This window comes from Montipora foliosa, chromosome 11, assembly GCF_036669935.1.
Source record: "Montipora foliosa isolate CH-2021 chromosome 11, ASM3666993v2, whole genome shotgun sequence".
NCBI lineage: Eukaryota > Metazoa > Cnidaria > Anthozoa > Scleractinia > Acroporidae > Montipora > Montipora foliosa.
In genome coordinates this window covers 50,782,963-50,792,962 of record NC_090879.1, presented here as the reverse complement: position 1 = coordinate 50,792,962, position 10,000 = coordinate 50,782,963, and the positions used below count along the sequence as shown (strand labels likewise).

The window sequence follows — 10,000 nt, the reverse complement described above, 5'->3', positions numbered from 1 at the left end:
ACCGATGCTTTAAATAGATTTAAAGCAAAAATATTCTTTCACTAAACCAATTAAACAGACCCTCTCGCGGATTATCAGAAATTCGTCTTTACTCCTCTCGGTTTATCGCTGTACGGCTCTCTGGAAGGTGCTGTGTAATTCTACAATTCTTTTTCTTGGGGTCAGTGGACCAACTAAATTTATCTGTTGCGCACGCATGACGTACCATAAGTTACTTCTCTTTCACAACAAGATTTTGTCAGTTCAAACCTTTGCGCAAAAGGCACCAAAACACAGCATCTTTTCGCAGTTTTTTTTTTTTTTAACGGAAGAGGATCACTCTCAGGCTAAAAACAAGTTGGGTTCATCAAGTGCTTTTCACAAACGTTAACAAAGAAAATCGGTTTCCAACTGGGTCTTTGTATTTTGAGATCCTAAGTCTCCAAGCAAAGAACGGCAAACGATAAATCACACAATGGAACTCCCTTCGGAACAAAGTCGTTTGTGGTTTATCACGCCCATATTCCTAAAACATCTTCACAACTTTTATGTTTTTGTTTGTTTCGTACGGAGAAAGAGGAAAGTTGACACCTCTTCTTTAGATGCATACTGCACACAGCGCAGCGCAGCCAATGAGTCTGTTTCAGAAAGCGTTTCACCTGCTCCTAAACTGCCTTCTATTTCCGCCACAAAAGTGTGTGGTGTCATTCATTTTGACAGCAGAAATAAACGTCTCCCTACCAGAGCAACAATGTGAACTTCAACTCACAATGCAAGCGACAAAAGCCAGAGTCCATGCATCAAGTATTTCCCACACAACTGCTTCAAAATGAACTGAAACTGCAAAACTTCAGAAATGCACCAAAAATTGAAGTGTATGACGTTAATTGCCTTCAGTGGCACGTTTCCTTTCAGTTTTTTCTGGTTTTTTTGCCCCAATCAAACTGAATTGAAATGGTAAAACTGGTGACATGAAAGGTCAAACATCATCTACAAATATCGGGTTAAAAAGAGGGAAAAGAAAAAATTTACTCGCACTCAGTGACGACACAAAACAAGCCCCATATTACTGTCTATTTGATAATAAGCCGGAAAATGAAACGAATTGAAACGCCTTGCCTCTTGACACAATAAGACAACACTGAATTCAACATTGGACAAACATCTCGTTCTCAACGACACGACCCCCGTTTGCTTCTCGAGCTGCACTAAAATATATTTTGTTCATAACCCTAACTGCGCAGTGCCACAGAGCCAAAATCCAGAATGAGGGCCTAGACTAAAAGTTACCAGAGGATTGGAATTTTGCTGAAAACAAAAAACTCCGAGTTACCGATACGTCTTTAAAGTACACAAAAATTTGGTTTTATCAACGGAGTTGATAATGTAAATTGACCACCGTACACAGATTCTAAAAGCAGACGTTTCGAGCGAATCCAATTATATTGTCACATTATCAACTCCGTTGATAAAACTAAATTTTTGTATACTACTTCCCCACCGACGCGGCACCATAGTTTCTTTAGAAACTACTCCCTTCATTCGTCTTTAAAGTAGCCTCCCTTTTCACGTAATTCAGGCATTTGTGACGTATACACCACGTAAAAGTAGCTCTCGTTTCCAAGCTCCTCATCCATCAGCTGGGATTTTTAACTTCATGGGGCAGAAACTACCATTATTTCGCACTTCCTGTCCACATTCCTGGGCTACCTGCTCAGCTCCGATAGGTTTATCTCGGAGTACCCCGATTTTCTCCTCTCATCACAAAACAGCCGAGGTTTGAATTTCTCTCGTCAAAAAATCCTAAATTATATTCCGAAGGAAAAGATGTTTAACTCAAAATTGAAAGTTGAAAATGTCGAGGAAACTTCTTTAAACCAGTGAAAAAAACTGCAATACTTAAGACTCCATTAATCTTCGATTGGCTTTGAACAACGGAAACCGGTGTTCAAAGAGATTTAAGACTAACCAAAGACTAATACCATTCGGTAACATTGAAGAAAAACTAAAGGGAACTATCAATTAACGTCTCTCAGCAACATGAAATACTGTGATCTTCGTCGCTAAGTGCGTTGCATAGCAGCAAATTAACGTCGCTCAGAATGCGACTTGCTTCGCGTTTTAAGAAGAATATAAAAGTGTTTAATTGATTGGAAATTGTCTGAAACCCGCACCGTTTATCACGCAGACGCAACACACTTCACAAAGGGGTAACACACCGATTAAGGTAGCCACGAATTGCCACTTGGCAGAAAAACAAACGTTAGATGTTTGTTCGTGATCCTTGGTATTTGAATGTCTAAAAACACGGGACAAACAGCCCAGTAGCAAAGACATCAAAACCTGACAATGAAGTCATCCAATTCCGACTTTAAAGTTTTACGAAAAAACACAACTAAAAACACACATGAACGATCGATCGTTTTCGTCGCACACTCTCAACCCTACAAGACTAAATTAAAGAAAACTTACATCACGCTCTCTCGCCACAATAAAAAATAATGAAAACCGTTTACCGGCTTTGCGGACAGGATGTGATGAGACTTCCATTCGGTGTTTTATTACAATATGACACGAGACGAATAATTATCGGCCGGAAAGACAACATCTTTAAATGAAGACTCAAAAATGACTGGCCTTGTTAAAATGAATTGCTTGACGGCCTACCCAGAGACTGAGGCAGTAATCCTGTACTTGTAGCACTTTCCAGTCTTGTTTCCGCAACTTATTGATTTGATGTTTCAGAGCAAATTCTGGCCGAGAGGCACAGCTCTCGCGGATTTAATCGAGACAATAAACCACACGGGCATAAGCAGCTGTGAGCCAAACTTACACAAGGATTTTCACGGCCCGTCACCAGCGAAAACTTTTCAAGTCTTCTTACCATAACCAAGCAATATACAAGGCTTTACATCTACTTAAGAACTGTAAATATTAATCCAATCGACCAAACGAAACATGGCCCGTTAAGACTTCAAAGTAAAATTGTACCAAAACACATTTAGGCAAACCTGTTTAACTGCATCTATATTCAACACAAGTTCAATCAAACAGAGCTGGTTGTTTATCTCCGCAATTGTGACTATTGAAACGAACAGCAACTAAAGAGTCACTCGATTGAAAACACTCTTCTGAGAGGATTTCCATGCCAACAGCATTGCTCTGAAAGAACTTTAATTCGCCCGAATGTTAATGCACAATGGATTGGTGCGCTTTCGAGTAGTTGAAATTCTTTGAAAACAAGGCGTCTTTGTTTAAACCGATGCCGGTCATTTCGAAACAACATGAATATTGTAACCGCTTTTCACTATTACAGGCTTTTGTGAAAGTACAAAAATAAATTTACAATGGAAATCACGTTTTCAGGTTCTTAAACAAAAGGAACGACTGGTTCACACCTGGCGGAAATCCTCAACAAGAAGAAAACAAGGAGGGCGGAATTTAATTCGCGGTCAGTGGCTAAAGGGCAGTGACTTTTACACGGGGGCGCTTCGGGCAAAAATCCCGCTGTAATCTCCAACTGGATTTATCGTTTCTAACCTAACCACGCCTTTAAATAGCAAAGTGACTGTCTCCTTCCGTGTGCGTTTCTTTTGTTACCATATTTATTTGAATGGTTTCTTCAATTAATACACTACCCCCATAAGCCTCGGCAAGCTTTCAGAAATACTAGCACCATTTTTTAAAGATAGTTTCTTTACTTATGATAAGTTTTTCTCAAGGACACAGAAGTGGCATGAGTGACTTTGAAACAATTAGTGTCGATAGCACGACTTCAAGATGTCTACATTTACGTTCTACTGGTAGTTCGTAAATTTGCTCTTGTTCTAAGTTCCATGAATTTAGATCAAGCACTTTCAACCTTCTCTCGGAAAATAGAGCATTAAAGGTCTTAACTCACTACCTCCCTAAGGAAACAACGACTTGAACTTTCGACTCGCACGTGATCAGGTCGTGCACCTTTGAAACACCTTGGAGTTGGGAGGTACAACAAAACACTTAATGACTTGCCCCGCGGGAAACGGTCAGTTTTGTTTCCCCGAGACCCAGTTGAGCTATAGAGCGTTTTCACATGACGTCATGGCGGCCATGTTGGTGTTCCAAAACAAAGAAATGACGGCCATGATGGTGTACCAAACTAATTCTCCGGGAATTGAACCATCTATTTATGCAAATATGGCTGATGGTCACGTGAGTGAAAACGCCCTTTAAGTCTCACTATCAGTGGGGAAGGGTTAATTGACACGATCGCCGCAGACCGTTAAAAATCTTTCCGCTGAGTGATTCAGCATCGCCTTTAGTAACCATTTAATTCCCAAGATTGATAAGTAAGTGAATTCACCTTTCCATTTCAATACACTGTCAAGTAGACAAGTATCGAGAATGAAGATTATTACTATTACTAGCTTGAAAATATGAGTTCTGATTTAACACCAAATTCTCGTAACCGGTTAACGAAGAAATGTATGGGTGTTGGGATGGCGCAGTGGTGAGAGCACTCGCCTCCCACCAACCTTGCCCGGGTTGAATTCCCAGACTCGGCGTCATATGTGGGTTGAGTTTGTTGGTTCTCTCTACTCTGCACCGAGAGGTTTTCTCAGGGTACTCCGGTTTCCCCTCTCCTCAAAAACCAACATTTGAGTTGATTTGCGTTAACTGTTAATTTCAGTTTACAGTGTCCCCAATTAGTGCTCCAGCGCTAGAACGACTAGACATGGGAGTCAAAGAGTTTAAGTGGAACGACAAAAAAAAACGGCTGGATGCAGCTTGTCATAAAAGCAAGAAACTTTTCTTATTCCAACTTGTCTTTCTTCTGCTGGTAACACCAGGAGAGAAACAAGAAATTTCAGCCTGACGTTTGCCTCTTAAAATTGACTCCCAGGAGTGATCGGTATGTAAATTCTCTTCACAATTTCAATGAAATGTCAGTCAGACAGGTATTGAGAGTAAAGAACATTATCAGCTTAACTGACTCCTCATTGCCGCAATTTCCTTCATAAACTCACGTTGACTCTCTGTTGACCGACAAAACAGCTAATTTGACGGGTAAGGATTTTCATTTTATATAGCGCCTTTTTTCTACTAGCAATGTTTAAAAGACTGCGAGTTTTGTTTTTGCCTTTTAGTAACTAAATACTCGAGTTGCCGTGGGTCATGCCGAAGCTTAACTCACAACCTTTTCTCTATTTCATACGTGAAACGTGAAACGACAAGCCGACTTTTGGCGTCTCACGTAAACGTGATGCCTATCTATTATCTAAAATGAGAACAAAGGTCAGCCAATCAGATTGGGCCTGATACCAAAACTGTCTGATTGCTCCGCCACCAAGCAGCTGCACGAGGGACTGTGTGTGCTAAATGCAAAATCATGGGTCTGGCACGGTAGGGAATACCGCCCCGCAAAAAAATCTAGCAATAGCCGTTCAAATAGATAGTACCGTACTGGGCCGTATACCACCGCGGACCGAGACTTTTGGTTAAGGACTTCTGCTAGCATCTACGATCATAAACAAAAGTAGTTGGGAAGGTTATGTAAATGAACCACACCAGAGCTGTACTTCAACCCGCTTCTGTTAAAGCGCAAAAGAAATAAGTTTCACCTTCTCTTATATAGCCCCCCTCCACCCTATTCAATGTTGGAGGGTAACACAACAATTTTCCACTGAAACCATTCAATTTTGCACAACATTGAATAGGGGGGAGGGGAGAGACGCAATGAAGACGTCAAAAGTGCTGACCTTCCCAACGGTTTTGTCTATTATTGTAGTATTCTACTATTTCGGTTGAGTTTGTTGGTTCTCTACTCTGCACCGAGAGGTTTTCCCCGGGTACTCCGGTTTCCCCTCTCCTCAAAAACTAACACATTTGACTTGATTTGCGTTAATATTCGTTAATTTCAGTTTACAGTGTCCCCGATTAGTGCTCTACGGCGCTAGAAGATTAGACACTTGAATAAAGTTCCTTTCCTTTCCTTTCCTTTCTTTTTTTGTTTTTTTCAGAAGTTAAATTCAAGTAAAACGTGGGCTCTAGTTTATGCAAAACACGTAAATTAACTTGACATTGGCCTTTTGTGCCCTCCGAGCAAACCCTGTGGGCTGCATCTTTTAATCAGAAAACTGACGATATTTTAATATATTTAATCATATTTTAATGCCCACGGCATCACGTAAAGTCGATAGAGAGAAGAGCAGGTGTATTCTGGGGGTAGAATTTCAATGACTCAACTGCTCACAAGGAAAACACACCCGCAAGAAAATTGCTACTTCGAAGGGTTGACATTTCTAAGTCTAGTGAGCTCCTAAAATATGTGATACCCTCGGTAGCGAGGTCAAGCAGGGCCATACTTTGCGGTAGGCGGGCGTGCCGTAAAAGAAAGTTCAAGGCTATATTGAGAGTTCAACAACTTCGCCGCCATACTGTATCAGTAATTCTAGGTGTTACTGATGCAAACGTGAGCTATGCTAATCCCCCATGTAATCAAGCCTTGGCTGCATATGTGGTGAATAAACTCTTACTACCACTAGTCTTACGGATGGTGCTTACTATTGTTATTGCGCATACGTCCCGACACACTCGGGTTTCCTGTGATGGTGCTTACTAATGCAGGGATATTTTTGCGTGGGTTAAAACTATACGGAGAAAGTGGAATTTAGCAAGTGCTCTTGGTATCCAAACAGAAAATGGGGGTAGCCACGCATTTTTCAGAGATAATTAAGCTTCAATTTGGAAAAGAAGGCCATACATTAATTTGCATTTTAAAGCCTTTTACAAACATTGTTGATTAATTATCTTTGAAGAATGCTTGGTAACCCCAAAATTTCTTTATGGATTTCAGTAACACTTGTTAAGATCTGCTTTTCCCACATTCATAAACTGCGCAAAAATACCTTTGAATTAGTAGGCACCGTCCTTAATGCAACAAACTCATTATTTGCTTTTTTTTCTCTTTACCAAGGTTGAGGATTCCCACTACTCTAATCAGGCCTGCAAAAAAGCCTGCAAATGCTGGTGAACTTTGAGACACTTAAAAGAATGTCAAAAGACTTCGTACAGATGAATGGAGATCTTTGACTGATCTTCTAAGAGCACCAAGCACTAAAACGATGAGCTTAAGAAGTAACTTAAGAAATTTTTAAGGATCTTGCAAGATCTCAGGGAAATTAGAATCTTGGAAAGATCGACAAAGGATGCTTCATGGAAAACATGGAATGGCAAGGAAACAAGATCCTCAAGACTCTTGCCAAGGATTTGGGGAAATCCTTGTGGACATCATCCGGGAGATCTTTAAATATTCTCCCCAAGGAGAAAAAGGTCACATTAAAAGGCTATCTGGGAACAAGCTGTGAGCACTTTTATGATGTCATGACACTGATCACAGGACAAGACAAAAAATAATATTAGAAGCAACCATTAGCAAAAGCTCAGGTCAACACAAATGCATCTCCTCTTGACAAATTAAAAGTTCAAAAGCAACAGTTGGGATACTTCTTTGAATATTCAGAGGGAATTAAAAACAGACTCAAACAAATTATTCTAAATATAGAAATGATAACATTCGAATTATTAGCATGATGCTCCACATAGCTATAAAACAAATGAGAATTGTATAACCATGCAAGAGCTTCAGCTAAATTAAAGCCTAAAGTAAAGCCTGTGTGGTGTTTATCCCTCTTCTGAATTATAACCAGACATCTCTGAATCATATGAATTAAATAATAATAATAGAGAATTCCAGTAATATTGAGGAAAGTTTTTCTAAGCGATGATGATGATGATGCAAGTCCCAGAAAACATGTAGGACATGTTCTTGCATGCACGTCAAACTTAGTAGTAAACCAGATGACTAGAATACAAAAGGTCCTCTTGCAATATTTTGATATTATTCAACTTGCATGAAAGCGAATTCCTCTTCAATTCTGCTTACTACAAGACCTAATGTATAACGATATTGAACCATTACAGGTTTATATCATTCATTACAGCCTTAACGTAATTCTTTTACCTCAATCCCAGCCAAGCCTGGTGTGTTTTTGCCACTGGCCTAAGCTTGCAAAATAAAATCTTCACTTTAAGACTTCAACACAAACATAGCATCTAGCTAATAGGTTCTGCTGTCAAAAAACCAAGTTTGAAGCAACGATATGATTGTTCTAGGTTTCTTCATAAATATTTAAAATTTGAATTGAATGTCACAAGATGTGTAAAGATCTTGACGTCAATACGACTGCTTTAATAATCCTTTAATTCTCAGACTTTTAAATCTCCATTTTGCCGCAAGGAGAAGAAAATAATAATCCAGATGATGCCTTGGACAAAATACACCAAACAAATACTAAGATAGTCTCTTTCCCCACAAGTAGACTAACAAATGAAGGCATATTCATTCAAATTCAGCACAGTTCCATTAACAGAGAACTGACATGCTTACTCCTCTTGTGTCAAGGACTGCACACCTGTTTTTCCCCTACATCAATTTGAATTCAAACCAATTTGCATCGACTTTTAGAGGCTTTAGTCCTATCAAGTGCAACATTAAAGTTATCGCATTACGACATTTAAGCACAAAACAGGGAAAGAAGCACATGTACCATTAACCAGACAAAGGGACTTGGAATGTAACCACATTGCTGTAAAAAAAAGTCCTTTCAATGGATAAATACAAGTTAAAACCCACAAAACTTGAAGGGGTGAGATAATCAAAATGTAAGTGGTGTCAAATTTTGTCTTCCCTTAGTCTGCCAGTGTGCAAGTGTCTTTTTTTTTTAAAAGCCAACTATGCATAGATGCACGTAACAGTGAAAGATAAGACTCACTTAACTCCTAGTTAACTATTTTCTAATAATTTGAAAGCCCATAATGTTCACTGCTAAACAGGATTAATGTAACATGTTCATTGCACTTTCCAATTCCACCAGCCGCTCAAGTTCTATATGCCTTCAAAAAAAAAGTTCTATCTGGCGTCAATCACATTTGCCTTGACAGTTAACCGGCTGTTACAAACAGCAGATTACAATGCAAATCAAAAACAGCCAATCACAACACAGAGAGTGGCCAATTATACACAAATTCTCTTACAGAAATTGTTGGAAGTGAAAAGGGAACTGTTTACAAGCCGATGAAAGGCCCCCTAAAATACTTCAGCAGAATTGCCTTCCGATAAAGATCTAAAATCTGCAGATTTTGTTTGTATCAACCCATCAAAAAAAAAATTTACAGCTGAATGTCCTGAAAAACTATCCACAAGCCTAATCTCTTGTAGAAGTGTGAAGGTTACTTTCTATTATGCATGACACACTGAAGGCCTGAAATAATTTGCTTTGATTTTGAAGAATGCTTAGCTCACGGCAAGGCAAATATAATCCAACATCACATTTACCTGGGGATGTTGTGCCCTGTAGAGAGGATTAGCAGATGAGTTCCCAAGAGCAAGTTACAAGAGTTTAAATGTATGCATTAATATAGGATGGAGTATAAAGGAAAAGGGAGAGAAGAGGTTAGAATCCAACAAGTAAAGCTCTTAATCTCAAAAAGAGTATCATATCTAAACAGGAAAACAAGAAAAATATGTGGCATGTCACAGCCATAACACCTAAGGACAGTGTTGATTTTGGCAACAGATCTCTGGATTAGCACTTAATCACCCTCAAACAACTTGGCCAAGGCAAGCTAAGCCATAAAAAGGCAACACAACTGTACTATCTTGTTAAGAGTTTAATACAGACAGCTTTAGAAGAAACTTTTCCTGGCATCATTAAAGATTTGGACAGCTAAGCAAAATTTAAAATGAACTCTTTTAAAATAACTTCTTTTCTTTACCACAAAACAGCTCTTAGGTATACTTTGAATTCACATAAACTTATGCATCAGCCTTGTGGGTGAAAGTTTCTTTACTAGTTAATTGGCAAATTAATTTAAAAGTCAACACCAGGAATTCTGCCCATACGTTTAGGGAATAACAACAAAAATGTCAAAAAATTTAACAAGCCGAAGGCAAAGAGGAATCTTGCAAAACGTTATATGA

At 39.1% G+C, this 10,000-nt stretch overlaps 1 protein-coding gene across 3 annotated transcripts in view; it reads right to left on the bottom strand.

The window, feature by feature from the left end:
* The window catches only part of LOC137974669 (uncharacterized), a 31,799-nt gene that overhangs the window by 19,761 nt on the left and 2,038 nt on the right, over positions 1-10,000 (bottom strand). Inside the window, exon 1 of one of the 3 annotated variants that reach the window (XM_068821596.1) lies at positions 2,991-3,305. The exons of the other annotated variants lie outside the window; for them this stretch is intronic. The gene's annotated coding sequence lies outside the window, so the exon portion shown is untranslated. Of the gene's footprint in view, positions 1-2,990; positions 3,306-10,000 lie in introns of those variants that run through there. 3 annotated transcript variants of the gene reach the window in all.